General features: G+C 40.8%; 1 protein-coding gene across 15 annotated transcripts in view; it reads left to right on the top strand.

Annotated features, from left to right (window-relative positions):
- Positions 1-2,087: 2,087 nt before the first annotated feature.
- The window catches only part of myo9ab (myosin IXAb), a 150,664-nt gene continuing 135,112 nt past the window's right edge, over positions 2,088-17,639 (top strand). For 6 of the 15 annotated variants that reach the window (XM_042224659.1, XM_014336581.2, XM_042224655.1 and 3 more), the window contains exon 1: positions 2,090-2,553. The gene's annotated coding sequence lies outside the window, so the exon portion shown is untranslated. Of the gene's footprint in view, positions 2,554-11,404; positions 14,159-17,639 lie in introns of those variants that run through there. The other 9 variants (XM_042224663.1, XM_042224662.1, XM_042224654.1 and 6 more) reach the window with 5 other exon arrangements.

Genomic DNA, 17,639 nt, shown 5'->3' with positions numbered 1-17,639 from the left:
CTACACTGTAGGCCACATACAGCCCACTTTGATCTTAAGCAGTGAAAATCTGTTTTCTGTCAGTGTAAAGAAATCGAATTACACTTTTACTCCCTGTTACATCTTAATATTTTATTCACTTCAGTTTTATTTATATAGCATCAACTCACAACAAGTCACCTCAAGGAGCTTTATATTAAAATATATAATATAGCATAATATAAGAAAGATGTTCAATTTTAATAAGTGTTGCTGTAGTAAATGAAAGAAGCCGCTCATTGGGCTTAAGGAAATAAATGTGTTAAATTACAGTGAAAGGTTCTGGTAGCTCATCGCCCAGACTGTCCTATTATAAAGCAAAGTTTTTATTAATTCACAGACAATATCCTCTTTTTGACCCACTGTAAAAAAAAACACAAATAAAACAGCGGGGGGAAAAGCAACTTTTCTATCAGTTGATTGTTTATCTATTACTTTACCAGTAGGAAAAGTTGTAAAACTTTTACAGTTAAAACTCCAAAATGTATTGGATTCACTGCTGTGCTGATTCTGGCCCCAGGCCTTATGCTCGAGTCCTATGACTGATAACATCACATCACACTATTTTATGATCAGTTTTGCCCCCCCCCCAAAAAAAAAACAAAACACCCAAAACAATATGACAGCTTCCAGCCAGGGGTGCCTCTGGAATTTTTTCATAGCGGAAGTAGCTTAAGATTCACTTTCCCAGAATGGAGTAACTTAATGTCAGCAAATTTGGAGGGCAGTGCCCCCTTGCCCCCCCCCAACCTTTGGTGGCGCCCCTGCCTTCAGCTTTCATTGTGAGTTGTAGTTCAAAATCAGTGTTTGATGCCTTGGTGTCCACACCCATATTTTAAACTGTCCCTGAGTACAACATATGTGCAGCCAATAAATATCATCATCAAGGAAATCATTTACTAGTTAAGACACTTAACTTTTAGCCAAAAAGAAAAGCACACAGGGGTTTCTGCCCAAAAAAGTATTAGGGATCAACAAAGTCATTAGGCTTTATCCTTTGGGCATCATTAATGCTTGCGGCCAGCCATCAAACTGATGCCGAGATGTTTTGGCTTGGCCCAAAGTGGTAGACTGACAGACATCGGAGACGTCGCTGAGGCTCTCTAAACAGCCCAAAGACAACACTGGAAGTGCCTGAGATGTCACAGAACAGGTCGTGAGAGAAATGAATCCATCCTGGCATCACACAAGAATGTCTGCACATAATTAGGTCTCTTGGTAACATGTCTCTGACAGCAAGTGGTAATTAAATCAATGATAAACTCATGCTACACTATAAAAAGTCCCTGACAGCCCTTGGGTTTGTTTGTTTTTTTCCACACTCAACATTTGGTTTATCCCACATAGAAGGATGTAAGATATCCACAACACATTCAGCCTCGTTGTCTAATAGATCTTTGGTGGCATATTTTAATCATGCACAAAATAATAGAAACATGTCAGTAAAGTCAGTTCTACTAAGGACACACTGGGAAGCTGGAAGCACATCAAGGCCCAGACATACACTTGCTTGTATTGTGAGTCAGTTGTGTTTGTTTCTTTCTTCATTTTTAATGGTTATTTCTCTGCTGCCCTTTTGGCCCAGTCAGTCTTGGAAAAACAAAAGATTTTTAATCTGACGCGTCGATAAGGATTGCATGATTGCATCTATAAAACAATAATAGAAAACAGACAGTAAAATTAAGCTTTCTGTGTCATTTCAGTGATCTGTATTAAATAAATAAGGTAAGCCTTGGCTTGGATTTCATCTTCAAAATAAGTACTTGATTCTGCAGGTAGTACTGATTTGTATATTGGTCATTTTATAACTGGCTTAATGCAAAACACCATACTGTAAAAACCTCCACTAAATTCAGTCGTAAATCTTCCAGAAGTACAAAGATATTTTACTCCAATTTATGCATCTTCCTGTGTGTGTGTGTTAGTTATATAGTATATTATAGTATATTGGGTGTGTCAGTATTGGCCACACCCCTCAGCACGTCATGATCTGAGTGACACTCTCAGAGCCAACACGTTAATTCCTCTCAGAAAAAAACTAACTAACAAAAACTACTTTTATTGCTCAGGTCTTGACGTGAAAACAATCGCTGTTGGTTCACAGCAGTCTCCCACCTCCACCCACCAGCATCACTGCTATAAAGCGCCCATCCTACGGTGTACGTGAACGCGCAAGCGCGAGTCCACGCGCGGTAACAGCACCGCGGCTCGTAGAGGAAAAAAAGGGAGAGAGAGCGAGAAGAGAGCACAGAGGAGCTGGAGGAGCTGCTGTGGGAGGAGGGCAGACGTGACGGGAGCACCCAAAACAGAAGCTGCCGGGAGTACGACACGGACAGAGGGACCGGATCTTATCTGCGGCACATTTTGGAGATTTGAGCAGCCGGATACGCGCTCTGTTAACGACGGCGGCTTTTTCCCTGCGGTAAAGAAAAAAAATCAGCACGGGTGTTTTTGGTGAGGAGGTCTGCTCTTCCTCTTCAGAAAGGACAGTCTGTGGCGGAGGGCTGTGCTCAGACTGAAGGCACGGTGGAGGAGGTAAGCCTTCCTTTTCTCCTTTCTTTCAGCTCCGTGTTGTTCAGCTCCCGCTGTCAGTAAGAGCAGACACCGGGGTGAGGAATGCCAAACCTCCGTCCTGCGGAGCTGCTGGCTGCCCCGATCAGTCAGCTCATCGGCTGCAGCCTCCTGTCCACCCCCCACCCCGCCACCCCAGTTCAGATGTTTCACCAGGACACCTTAACCCACACCGTCATTCAAAAATACCCTCCACCTTATGATGCCTACACACACCTACACCTTTCTCACGTCACTCTCTTCCACCGTCGCTACCGCCTCGGATGAATGTCACCCTGTTTTCTTACATAATGCAGTAAATGTGCGGGTACGGTTACAGATGTTGGCTGGTGGATGCGAGACTCCACATCTGGCGGGGTGCAGCAGATAAACGTGACGCACTGGTGTAAACGGACAAGGCGCTGACCCGGGCGGGCTCTGTGTCGCAGAGGACGGGCTGCTGGAGCTGCAGCTGCGGGGCTTTGTTTTTGTGTCATCTACCTCCCTGCTAACGCGCTCTGTGAGCTCGTGACGCTCGGTGGTGACATTTTTTTTTTCGTCAAGCGCGAGCCTCTCAGCTTGCTGACATCACGCTGCTGCTGCTGATGGGGCATGGCTGCTTTTTTTTTCTTTTACAGCAGGGCAGGATGATGTTCAGCTGCTGTGGACGAGGCTCGGTATAGATCCTGTATTATGTCCTGTTGATCAGCGTGCACTTAGAGCAGTGTTCTGCTTTACCTTCAGTCTAAACATACTTTGATTCCGGCCTGATCGTAGATTCCGAATGGTTTGATTTCGAAACGTAGGTAATTCAACTTTTTAATGCAATTTAGTGACTAAAGAATGCACTAATTTGACACACATCCATCAGATCAACAAGTCTGACACAACTCTTGTCGACAAAAGTAGAGCTGTCAACACCAAAGAGGGATTTTAAGCTGTAAGCCTGTTACAGATTGGAATGAGAGAGCAGGTAGAGGAAATATTGGTGTGATGTAATACCAAAAAGTACAAGCCATTTTGTGATGTTAAGTTGGGCTGAGGATGAAAATAAAATAACGCTTGAGTGAGAGTCTGAGTCAAAATGAGGTGATTTCAAACCAGCTGACAGGTTAAAACATGCCTGCTTGGCCTCAGTCAGACCACCGGTGCCATCAAGGTCTCCATCCACTAGCTCCAAAAGCCCCAGTACTACTTCTACCCTCCTCCTCCGCTCCCTGTGGCAATCTGCATGAAATGCCACAGTGATGGCACTTTCACGAAAACAGATAACAGCACTTTTGGGTGGACGTCTTTGACAGGCAAGGAGAGACAAACACTTCTCACCACCTCCGGGTGCTCTTGAGCTCAACTGTCTGGTTTCACTCTCCCCGTTGCCGGTTTGGGATAAGGAACATGCTGCTTTTTTGCAGTGTCAACTTTGCTGACGTTAACATTTCATGCAAGTCATTATGTAAGTGGCGAGGCCCTTGAGAGCAGAACTGAAAACATTGCTTTGACAGCTCCAGCTGGCTGGCGAATGGGCTCGTGAGTGCGCCGAAGGAGCTCCAAAGCAGCCCAGAGATGTTTCGTTTTTAAATCTGTGGCAGATGAAGACATTTGTGAAAGCGGAAGAGCAGCCATTGTGGCTATTTTTCCTCACAAGTTAATATAAACACTACAACACATTCAGAGCACTCAAGGCACTAAAAGAGCAATACCAGTCATTTCAATAATTCATAAACAGTGGAAGTCTTTAATCTATTTTCTACAGCTGTTTTGAGGCTCTGGACCAATGTGTCTAGATTTGGGTTTTTCTTGACTTTTTAATGCAAAATGGATAAATCATAGTCTTGTGGTTCATTGCTCTCACATCTGCAGTTTGTTTGGTTGATGTGAAACAGGAAAGCAAATGGAAAGGTGTGAAGGAAGGGTTAGAAAAGAGAGGCTTATACGGTAGTATGAATAGGGAATATTTACCAAGCCATGTGTCTGAATTTTTAAAGAAGAAATGGGTCAAATCTGTGCAGCTGCAGCGTAAAATTGCTTATTGTTATTGTCATAAATAAGCACGTTAAAAGACTGTTGATCAGACAGTTTGACTGATAGCTTAAGCACAACGAGTTAATTCAGTTCAAATGGATTTAAGTCTGTGAACAACTACATTTATGAAGAGAAATAGCTTCTGTGTGAACAATCTGGACCCTCTTTGTCCTTGCATGAGGTGCTGACTCATTCTTGAACCTGCTGCAGCAATACTCAAGGTTTCATGTAAAACAATATCAGGATGAGGTTAAGGCCACATATAGCATGTCAGCAGCTATGTGCATCTCTAAGCAGGTGTATTTATAGAGCCATTGACAATGGTGTGTGTGCATGCGTGTGTGTGTGAGGCATCTATCTTTGGATTCACGCTGACAAAAAGATTTTGAAAAGATACTGCAGTTAACTAGTCAGATTTCAGTTGTCACTAGTTTTATTTTATTTACCATGGCCATGGCTCGTTTATGCACCTTTTTTTTGTTATGCTTTGCCCTCACATTTTCTAACCCTGATCAGACAAATGTAAATGAAAATATGAACGTTAAATTGATAACTATTCCATATTTATTTATGTGTTCGTTGTATTTAGACCCCTCTATTGTCTGCTTCAACTATAGTATGAGATTTCTCACAGTTTTATTTTAGGTGTCACCCACATGGACTGTGGTGGTTGTGGTGTGAGAGGAAACAAACCTTCACAGACATCGTTCAAAAAACAGTCACTGCGATGCATTGTGGAGCACTGAGGCATGTCTGTGCACAGTTTGACGTTTTGCATTTACTATTAGATTCTGATGAACATAAAAAGTAATGTGTCTTTTTTAATCTGTTAGATATAAATTCATAATATAAAAGATATAGCGCTATCCCAGAAAGAACCAAAGCTGTCTGTTCAAAGCAAGAAATACATGTTGTGGTTTTGTCCGAGGCCTCAACTGTTGTCCAGAAAATGTTAAAAAAGTTAGCCTGGTTAGATCGAAAGTATGTCAGTCTTCATAGACTCCCATGTTGAACTCTGAGGCATTTGCGTGCACCTGTAAACTCAAGTTATGAAAAATCATATCTATATTTTATCATCGGAGAACAAAAAAATTAAAACACATAGAGAAAATAGACAACTTGACCACCAGTTGAATAAAATCTTATCCTCTTCATCCTCACCTCAAGCCTCATCTCCTGACCTGAAGTCGGGACTCCAACACATGCAAACATGCAGAAACATGCTTGTTTATTCCCCATCATTGTTGCAGTTGCGTATTGTCAGCAGATTGCACATCTGTATCTGAACCTGAAGCATTATCTCATTTGGAGTTCTCCAGTTATGCGCAGCCATCTACAACAAACCTAAGGCAGTAAGGGAAATCCTTGCCAACACTGCACAAATGTAGTAGAGACCAACATATTTGTTGATCTTCTTAAAAGGAGTTTATAAAGCTTCATTTCTTATCTATTTTCTAGAATAAAAGCTTTAGTTGTTGTGTTAACCTCCTCTTAAACTCCTACACTCGATCCATGTTTAGAAGAGACCTCCTCTTGGTGGTGCATCCACTGTTGCCACAATGTGTTGGTGGAACACCACTAGAATAGACCCGGTGCTTTTACGAAATCTGTTTCACTGCCTGATGAAGGAGTGTATGCTGGAAGACGCTGACGTTTTCATTTTAGATTCAACATACTCATGCCACGAGATTAAAGACATTTTAAAATGTTATATAAAGAAGAGTGTCTTGGCTTTCTTTAATGCCTTCGCTAATCTGTCTTATTCCCAAAATGATTTGAAGGAAGATACAATGTAGCACTGGCAGAGTATTGATTGTGTAAATCCCGTTATCAGTGGTGGTTTAGCTTGTAGTCTCGTGCATCTGATGTTGCTGTGTCCTTCAATTTGCTCCTAACAAACTCATTTTTACATACACCAGCACACGGGTGCATTAAAATAAACAGTCGCACATTTTCTCCAGCCGGCTGGATCACTCAGTCAAACACGATTGCTGTCACACTTCTGCTGTTAGTTGAGGCCGCCTTGTGACCTGCTGACCTCTGTCACACATGTGCACCGTGAAGACAGAAGCTGGCTTGTTAAGAGCGTGGATGCTGTCAGATACAGAGTCTTTAAGTGCTTCATTTCATTGATTGAAGTCCTTCTCACAAACTCCTGAATCCAACAAATAATCCCCACACAGATACGTTTATCCTTTTATTACGTCCGTCATCTGCAGGTGGGGTTAATTCACGAGCGCATTTTACTTGTTAGGTGTTATTTAGAGAAAAACATTCAAAGGAGCTGCGTCCAAACCAAAGAGACAGCCGGTGAGAATTCCTACCTCTCTTTTGTGCAGCTGTCTGATGAGATTAAAATACCTTTCACTTTTGTTTTCTCCAGAAGCTTCTTGAAAGGATTTACTGCAGTATAAAAAGTGTCAGTGGTGCAGATTGTTAGCATGATAGCAGAAGTCCTTTTGATTCCAACATGGCTTGTTTCTTGGTGGGGGCTCCGCTGTTTGTTATTCCTACAGCTGCTCAAAGCCCGGCTCTCCGTGGATTTCTGCATCCATTATCGCTTCTCACATCTCCTTTGTATTATTCATTAACCTCATGCTATGGCTGTCACTGCTTTAGGCACCATTTAACGAGTATTCGCCTTGTGGAAATAAACACGTCTTGGTTTTATTGGTGGGCTTATTTTGACATAGAGAATAGGCACACTTGATTGTGGTTCTTACAGTAGGTAGCAGCCGGTGAGGGCATGGATCAGTCCCCTGGCACTGCCCGGGGGCAAAGAGCAGCCAGCGGCACCTCTCCCCTCCATCCTGCCTAGCTGGTTACAGATGGAGAGGCAGCAAGAGAGACTTTGACAGGGAACGAGGATCATTAAGCGAGCGAGTTTAGGCGTTGATACATGTTGAAGGATTCCTTTTAAATCAGCCAGCAGTGAGACTCCCTCTGCAGATTAAGACTGTGTCTCTTACCCTTATATGTCTCTACTAGTTTCTGAAGGCAGTATATTTATGGTATATAACGAGGAATTTTCGGTGGAACTCTGACTTTAAAAGCTGTGTGTGGTCAGCGTGTTGTCAACTACTGCATGAGAGGGTAGACCTGGGGACAGCTAAGGCTGATTAATAGGATGCTAAATAAGTTTTGTGTAGAAACAGGTTTAAAACAAAACCTGCGTATCAGAGAAACCAAGCAGCTCAGTGTTTTTATCTACTGTCACCCATCGATCACCAACAGTGGACTGCCCATAATAATTTACAATTTTAAGCTTTACCCAACAGTCACAGTGAGTGAAATTGGCTAAACAGACCAAAACCATTTTTATACCAGGCTGTAAAAGTGTTTATTTCACCTCTAAAGTTTGGCATTTTAGCCTGGGAGTCAATGGGATTTATTCAGTTTTGGAAACTGCTTCAAGTAGCCATTGGAGGAACTTCAGGTTTTTGGCAGTTCTGCAAAAACTAACCACAGAGAATGTGACTTGGCCCAAGAACCTGGAAACAGTGTCACTTACCACAAGAACTCCAGTTGATCCTCGCCAGCTACATGTTACGTTTAGCTAAACTGCTTTGTCCCTGGCTCCAGTAAAGACCTGTCCTAATAATGCAGCTGGCAGCCTCCAATGAATTATATCATGAGTTTTAGTTTACTCCCTGTGGACTGAACCACTACAAAGAACAATTTGGGACAGGAGATAAGATACTGCTGTCTGAGTTTGTGCTAAAGTCCTATATTAATGACTGCTGCATATTCAAGTATATATGCATACATGTATCATTTTCTCTCTCTTAATTCTCCTAAAATCATTTACCAAGTGCAACAGTTTCAGCTGGCTGTTATTTCTGTGAATAGAACGATCAAAACACTGAATTTGTATGCCAGAAAACCAAAACGCTAACGGGCACTAAAATGTAAAAGTAAAGGACGTCTTTTACGTCACATACAGTTAAGAAAATAATTGTGGTATCTTTAAAGTAGCATTTTCTACTGTACTTTATGGCTTTTGCTTAGCAGGGTGAAATACGCAAGTAGTCAAATGAGTCTGGTTCACAGATTATCTTAACCACTTTATTTGGAAATTATGCCTGTAGTGAGTACACTCAAATGCTGTAATTATCTCTAAAACTGTTTGCATACTTTGTAAAGGCGCGTTGAGCCATTTAAAGATGAAATGGAAACATGTTCTCTGAAAAGATCCATCACAATTGACAGTTTGGGTACATAAAACCTATAAACAAATCCTATAGGACTGTGTTAATATTGGTGCCATTTACCCTCTTTAATGATTATCAACTGGGAGCGAGCAGAGTTATCACAACTGATATAAAACCCAAATTGTATGAAAGTGGAATTTCCCTGTGAACATTTCCAGTTTGTCTCCCTTTCCTTGTCCACTTCTGTGTGGCTTAGTGCTCACATGATCCACATGACCCCAGACCATACATTTAAGTGAACAGTGGTCTGTCAGTCATTAGTTCCATTCATTTCTTAAGATTGCAAGTTCACTGTGTTAGAGCTCAAATGGCTTTTGAGTAGATTAGTAGGGCGACTAAAGGCCATTTCCTTGGAGTCATCCATAAAATATCACATTGATCTTTTTTTGTTTGTTTGTTTTATTGAGTTTATGTGTTAAGCAGCTGAGGGGAGCCAGAATCCAAACCTCAGCTCTTGGAAACAATGGACGCACCTCAGAGGAAGTCATCCAGAAATGCTGAAAAATCTCAAATTCCTTCAGTTATTATTATTATTATTATTATTCTCATATGAAGTTATAAGCAGCAACTGAAAATGGTTGAACATGCACTTAAAGTCCTCGAGTGAGTTTAGGTGGCCAGTATTAGGCCCTGCCGTGTGTTTTAGCTCTGCTCATGATGCTGATGCTTGCACTGTTTGTCTCACTGTGTTAACACCAGATTGATGGAGTCGCTGCCCAGATTGACAGATCTAGCTCAGCCAGCCACTCTCCCCTAAAGTCTGCCAGACTCTGCCTGTGAAAATGCCTGTGAGGTTAAATCAGTAGTAAGAAAAACTCTTGCCCCCCTCTGCAATTAGCACCGTGTCATTTTGGGGTTCCGAGGCAGTCGATAATGTCACATCTCACTTGTGTGTCAGTGGTTCGCTTTTTAAATGTTTTTGACATGGTGCCTACAGACTGAAGGGGGGCTGCGTTATTCCACGCTTGTGTCACTTCCCTAAATGCTGAACTACCATCTATAATAAGTGCTTGTTTCATATTCATTCTGTCAGTTAGTTTGCAGGCTGCAGAGTCTGGCTTCAGTCACTGCGGCCTCGGCTGCGGGTCGGGAGTCGTAGCCAAATGACGCCCTGCTGAAGGGAGCTGGCAGCCGATATACATGCGAGAGGAATTTGAATACATGCACAGTACGACAAGCAGGCAGGACAAGCATGTGACCTGCTGTCTGCCACTGCTTTGTTGCAGTATGCTGTTGGCAGTGTGTGAGAGAGAGAAAGAGACAGTAGTGGCCAGAGCCAGAACAAAGCAGTCTGTGACCAGAGTTGGGTGTGGCGCTTTCAGTTTGATGAAGTCGGGATCCTTGCTGCTGGATTGCCGCTCTCTCAACACTCAACGCTTCTTCTGGTCACCAAACATTGCATGAATTTCCTCCCGATTCCAAAAAACTGCAGCTACATGTAGACTGAATGACTGTGAAAAAACTAAGATAAGAAATCACACTTATTTATCTCAAGACATCTCAGGCTGTCCCTCATCTGTTTTATACATGAGCTATTCATTAAATGAGGAAAAAATAAAGAACGCTTAATGCTGTCATATTTTTCAGGGAGTGGAGCAACGGGTGTATTTCTCTTGGAATTATGGTTTTTGCTTCTTAAAATCTTGATTATGCCCCAGGTAAACATTTTAAGAAGATGGTTTACAGAGCATGCTTGTCACAGCACTATAATGTCAAAATCAAAACCTGCACCCAGGGAAATACTCAGTACTCAATGCTATTTTCAATACCACAGAGTTAAAAAAGCCAAAATTAAGAGAAATCATTTTTAAAAAAAAGAAAATTACAGCAGTACTGGTTTATGTAAATTTAGCCACAGCCTTGTGACTAGGGCTGCACGATTTTGCATAAAATGAGAATCACGATTTTTTGGCTTAGAATTGAGATCACGATTCTCTCACGATTTTCTTTTCCAGTATAAATATTTATTGCACTTATTAACTGCACATCAACTTCGTAACAGTTGAGACTGAACATAAAAACAATAAACATAAAAACAATAAATAAACATAAAAACAAATCAAATGTCTCACGTTTTGTTGTTGCCGCAAAATGTTGTACTGCTTGAAATTCCGTCTCCACCGTTGCTCGACGCTGCGTGTATAGAGCAGGTAGTGCAACAATAGAAAAATAGTTGCGGGACGGCACTGTGTAGCGTTTGTCTAGGGTGTTGATCATTTTCCTAAATCCCTCGTTTTGCACAGTGTTGATGGGAGCCATATCTTTGGTCAGGTGATAAGTGATAGCCTCCGTAATTTCTTTGTGCCTGCGGGAGTTCGACGTGTATAGGGAAGCGCTGTATAAGGTTCCCGTTATTGATGTTTGGGTGGTTGACCGGGACGGATTTTCTCCTGTCACTTTCTCGTCATCCCTGACGTGCTCTCCGTTGTTTTTTCCCTGCTAATTTTAGCATCACACGGCACAGCTTCTGTATCACGTGGTATAAGGCTCCGCCCTTGTCATTTGTTGAGCAGGAAGAGTGAGCGCTTGTTTTCATGCAGATTACGTCCCGGATCAAAATGCGGTACAATCGTCGTCTTTTTTTTTTTTTTTTTTTTTTTTTTTTAAATCGTTGTCATTTGGAAATGAGATCGCACATAAGTATGAATCGAGATCGCGATTTTCTAACGATTAATCGTGCAGCCCTACTTGTGACTGTATTTTTGTTGCTGATCAAATACCTGTTAAGGCAGGCTGGCACTGTGTCTGTGTAGTTGTTGGTAGACCTTCCTGAGCTTCAGTCTGGGAGATTTAGAGAAACATAGTACTCTTTAGACACAAATAATTGTGTTATTGTTTTAATTAATATTTTGTATTAACATAACAATTGTTGTCTAAACCCACAAATAATGTTATTATTCTATAATTAGCCATAGCTGCTGGCTGCTACCTTAATGACAAGTTAACATTAATATATTAATATACATACACATAATATATATTCATATTTATGATACCTTCTTAATACTTCTATGTTGTTAAAACAATGGAAAGATTTAGTGACATCTTGAAATTCCTCATAAAGACCAGGGTATCAGTGTCAAGTTAACTGTTGACTACTGTTGATGTGTTCAGCTGCTAGTGAAGGGACGGGCCATGTGACTTTCAGATGACTGCTCAGATGGAGGCGGTTAACACAGAGTTGTTTGTATCGATACCTGCAAATTAGTATCTAATCTGATAGTAAATTTCAAGATCAGTTAGTATCTGAGTGTCATTTTTTCTGAGAACACTAAGAAAAACCCCTACAATAAAAACAAGTAGATTTGTGTTTTGAGCAGTTCAAAAGGTACTGTAAGTACTGGTCCTCATGACATTCCTACTAGAGAAAAATGTTCTTTTAAAAATGCAAGTTATTGTGCAATGCTTTCACAGAATTGGCCCATTTAAAATTAAATCAGGCTCTGTGAGGCCCATGAACTGAAATGAGTTTAACACCCCTGACATGATTTTTAGTTTTAGTCAGAAATTCAGGTTTTCTGTGTTTCTGAAAGGAAAAAGAGTCAAAGGTGTCTTGCTGAGATCAGTGTAAAAAAATGTAAACTATTCCTGTCCTAACAGTCTTTCTTTTTGCCCTCATTTTCTTCTTGGTCACATTTTCTTCCATGCCTCTTTTCTTGCGTCTCACTTTCCTTTGTGTGGCTATAAAAGCGTAGTCATTCTGCCAAGGTTGTCTGAAAGTTGCTCTGTCCTGCAGCCTGTCCTACTTTGGTGCACGACTCTAAACTGGGACGGCACAATACGAATATAGCAGGTAGGATCCGGTGGTTCGGTGGCCTTAGTCACGGGATCTATAGATGCAGTTTGTACGGCGTCTCTGTCTCAGTGTTCAGTCATCGTCCTGTACTGGAGTTTGCTGTAAATAGCCCAAAGTTACCAAATCATGTGTTGCATGTGCAGGAAGTGACATTGTCTCACAGGTCCCATGTACATGTGATTTAGCTTTTTTATTTTACACACAAACAGCATTAGAAGAATTTGGTCAAAGCTTTCCTAGAAATGTACCCACCATGTCTGCGGAGGTGCATGATCGGTCATGGTGTAAAGTTTTAAAAGGGTTGGTGGTTATGACGCACCTGCGATGGAGATTTACCACAGAAGCATGAATCCTACTTGATGTCTAAAAACTAGTCAGTGCATCTTCTTCTGCTACATAATCTACCACAACAACACCTATTCTGTTAGTCCTCTCTCAGGTTTACAGTTATTATAACTATTTAGTACTTCAATGTTGTTGAAACTAGAGCTTTACTGACCTCTGGAAATCCTTTGTAAAAGGACTTTGGGAGAATTTGGGGGCTTTGGTCAAACAGAATGGGTTATTTTGAAGACTTTGAACAATTTTGAAGAGAATGTTGTCCATTTTTGTGACATTTACGAGACTAAAATGATCATCTTAATGGTAACTGAACAGATAATTGTTAACACTTAAAATGTTAACGGTTAAATGTGTATGCTGAGCAGGTAATATTTATGATAGAGATTTAATACTTCAATGTTGCTGACATGAGAGCTTTACTGACCTCTTGAAATTCTTAAAGATGTAAAAATCAGTGTCATGTTAGTTGCGCTACTATTGATGTGTGTTCAGCTGCTATTGAGGGGAGGGGCTATCTGAAGTTCCGTTTAAGCTGGAGGAGGTGAACACAGAAGTGTTGGTATCAATACTGTTGCAAAAAAGTATCTAATCTGATAGTAATTTGTACTAACAGTATCCAAGTATCATTTTTTCTGATAGATGTACTTGTCAATGTTGTTGAAACTAGAGCTGAACGGTTACTTTGAAGACTTTGATGAAGATTTTGATGAGAATTTTTTACCTTTTTGTAACATTTGGAAAAAATCAACTCATTCTTTGATGACCACCTATAACTGATAAAGGCATACCAATGAAGCAGCTTAGTCCTCTCTATTAGGCTCTTCATTAGCTCGTGTCTGTCTTGTTTGGGCTTCTAAACACTGGCCGCAACAACAAAAGCCTGCAGCCGCTGTGTTTTCATGGCCGCCCGTGTTTCCCCTTTCCTTTGTCTTATTTTCATCTTTTTTTATTTATATGTTAATAAAGCAATTAGTTAGTGTTTGGATGTGCAGGCGGTCAAAGCTCGGTCCTTCTTCTTCTTCTACTTTCTCCTCCTCCTCTCTCTGCTGCACGTTGTTCATTCATTCAGGCTTGTGGTCCTTGTGACAGCGTAACCTCTTCAACCTTCCCCGTCAGGCAGCAGTTGCTAGGAGCCAGACTCGCTCGCTCGCTTTCAAATAAGCAGCTAGTTGGTAACAATAACCCGACACTGCTGATGAGCTTCACAGAGGTGCATCAGGTAAGATGGATTTTCACCTAAATGTCTGTTATTGTGATGAAAAATGTTTTCACTGTCTTCAGGTGCTGCTTTTAGATGCGCCTCCACATTGTCCTAAAGAAATCTCCAGTTGTGTCTGGGTTGTTTTTTTTCTCTTTCTCCATTAGTAAATGATGGCATCAGCAGATAGAAAGATATAAGACAGCAGCTTTAAATGTGGGTTATTTTTGTCTCTTTTTTCTGGACAATTAAAAATTGAAAATGGTTTTTATTCGCTCCACAGTGAATCCTTTTTGTTTTGAAAAACTGCCAAAATATTCACAGGTTTGAGCTTCTAAAATGTCAGTGCTTGCTAGTTGTCTTTGTCTTTAAGATACTGATTATGTCGAGTTGATAGATGAATCCTTAACAAATATAATGGTGTGCTGCTCTCCTAATGAGCAGTGGACACTTTCATGTATTGTAACATTGTAAAGCATGATGAACACTGTAAATGATGGAAACCAGTGTAACGTAGCACGGATGAGTGATAAACAGCTTGCAGAGACGATGAAGAAGGAGCGACAGTTAATATTTTTTGTGAAACGTACAGTATGAATTCATCAGGGAGTCTGCCGTGTCTGCAGCTGTGGCGCTAATGAAAAGCTCTCAGTTTCCTCTCAGGCAGCAGATGCTCTTTGGTGCGAAGAGGAGAGCCGAGCAGCAGCAGAGCTACAATCTCATCTGGAACAAAGATGAAAGCCGTTGGTATAAAACCATCCGTGGAGGGAGTGCTCTCATTGGGCGGCAAAGAACGAAGGGAGACTAGTGATTGGCTCGAAGGTTCGGAGTAGCTGCGTTGTGGTTGGCTGTTGTCACGGCGCTTAAAAGTCCACCAGAGAAAGAGAGTGTGTACAAATCAAGCTCAGGACAGATGCATGACTGTGTGTGTGTGTGTGTGTGTGTGTGTGTGTGTGTGTGTGTGTGTGTGTGTGTGTGTGTGTGTGTGTGTCTAGTTTAGATCAAGGTGAAAACAGTGGGGTTTAATTTAGTTTGAGGAGGGTGTGAAAGCTGGCCCGCTGTGGCTACATGGGTGTGAATAACGGGTCTTTGAGTCATAACACGCTCAGCAAACACACACACACACACTAATAACATATGTCCACAATCACGTGTCAGATGTCATCTTCCTGCATAGCTGCATTTTGAAAAATGACCATGTGAATCTGCATCTGCTGCAACACCATGTATCTTAACTATACAATATATTTTTAATCTGTTGGATTGCATTTATCATTGATTATGTAGATGTAAAAAAACAAACAAACAAATACAAAAGATGTTTAGTCAGTTTTACACAAACTTGATGAGATCTACCGGCTAACACCGGTTAGCACATAATCACATGACAAAAGTCATGTGATTTGCATGTGCCACGCACTCAAGCTTAAACAAACGTTTGACCTTGTTGCGTAAAATTGTGCTTAAGCATGTCTGTGTCAGTTGTGTATTTACTAAAGCAAAAAGTGTGCAAATAGGCGACGCACTTGGCACACTTTAAAGGGATGGGTTGTGTTCAGCTGGGTTTAGTTCAACAGAAAGTAAATAGTTCCTACTTGAAACTGCTCAGAGGTTTGTGGATTTTATTTTGAGAACCTGTTTCATAGTTTCTGGAAAAAGATGGTTGCTGAGTTTGTGTTTTTTTTTTTTTCTTCATTTTTCCAAAAGAGGAGTGCAGTTTAGTTTCATTATATTAAAGAGACGACAGATTTATGTACACTGATGTCTCCAGAGCTGAGCAGCTGATTACAGAAAGTGTCTGGATGGCTAAAAACAGACCAGAGGAAGTTACCATGTAATATTTTATCTGTAAATTAAATGTTTTAGATTAGTTTTTACGATAAATCTTTAATATTTGTTTACTTATATCAAGTCATATTGTTATTGCACATTGCAGGCCTACTTGAGATACGCTTTTTATCAAAATAAGCATATTTATATTTAAGTAGCTTCTTTTTTTAAATTTTTTTTAACAAATATATAAAATACCCCATGACGTATTGTTTCAGCGCTATAAAAGCAGGATTATAAAATGAACATTTTTGTTTGTGTGTCTGAACTGAATAAAAATGAGCACAGATACAGGTTAGATGTGGTTCATGCTCGTACAATCATCCTCATTAGTACATGCTATATTGGCAACCTCCATTCAGGCTTTTTGAGTTTGTTTGTCTCCCCCACCACAAACCCCGGAAATTTCAAAAGCCAAACATCAAGTGCCAGGTTACTCTGTGCTGTCTGTTAGGTTTTTTTTCATTTTTTTTATTCAAATAAAAAAAAAAGCTCTTCAGCATCATCGCTAAAGCCACTTGCTACTTCCTGTTTGTAGATTAGGTCTTCCACCTTTGTTACTCTCAGAAAAACACAGGATATCCAAGCAAACCCCAGCCCTAGTGAGCCTTGCTGATTGCATTATTTTTCTGTTTATTTGATTTATTTGTTTGTTTTTGGTGAATAGTCTTTGCAGAGTCTGCTTTCCACATCTTTGACATAATTTGTATAAATAAAAGACACGAAAATCTGATGGATCCTTGCTTTAAATTCATCTGTAGGCTGGGCTCTGAAGGATTAGAGACCTTGGATGTGTTCATTACTGAAGGAAATTTTAATCTCCGACCTCTTCAGTCCTTCTCCAGCTGACTGACAGTTGATTAGGTGACCGAAGCAGAGGAGGGAGGCAGAGCAGCTGCTGCCACAGAGAAAACAATCAGCGAGTCACACACTGGCCTCTAAGTGGATTTGGTGGCTGGATGGGAGAAAGGGAGGAAAAAGGGAGGGGGAGGGGAAGGGGAGACGGCGTCTGCGCTATATGTCTAGATTGCCTTGTGGACTCTGTGTGTGTGTGTGTGTGTGTGATTAGATGTGCCTTTTGTTTTCATGATGTGTGAGTGTTAATCCTGTGCAGTGATTTTGTGTTGCCAGCAATGTGTTGAACATGCGTGTTTGTTCAAGATGAAATTTTCATGTGGGGAAACTGGGTCATTCCACCAACAAATCAATTGGATGCAATGAAATTATTGAGGTTTAACAGGAAGATTACATTTAATAGCAAATGCATGTGTATTTAATGCAGACAAGCATTGAAATCTGGTGTTAATCTAACTGATAGAAAATCATAGTAATTTAAGAAAATGTGGTTTATTATCATTGTTTTTAGAAAGCTTTTGAAGTGTAAACCATCTTTGATCAGTAAAGCTTCTACAGACAGTTGCAGAGATGTGTTGTATTTGTGTGTCTGGGCTATTACTTATGAAATTGACCTTGTGGGTAAAGCTAAAAGCCATATGTGTGCATGTTTAAGGGTTCAGGCTGTATTTGTATCTGCATCTGATATAACACTGTCTGTTATCTAAGAGATAACTGAGAGCGAGGGCAATTCTGTCAAATCACTGGGCAGTTTATGTTCCTACCCTTATTTATGGCCACCGTGCCTGATTAGAGACAGAAGGAACATGATTGTTTA

The sequence above is a fragment of the Haplochromis burtoni genome, unplaced genomic scaffold, assembly GCF_018398535.1.
Source record: "Haplochromis burtoni strain Fernald_Lab_line unplaced genomic scaffold, NCSU_Asbu1 Contig_145, whole genome shotgun sequence".
NCBI lineage: Eukaryota > Metazoa > Chordata > Actinopteri > Cichliformes > Cichlidae > Haplochromis > Haplochromis burtoni.
The sequence above is the reverse complement of the archived record's forward strand: the minus strand, read 5'-3'. Positions and strand labels throughout refer to the sequence as shown.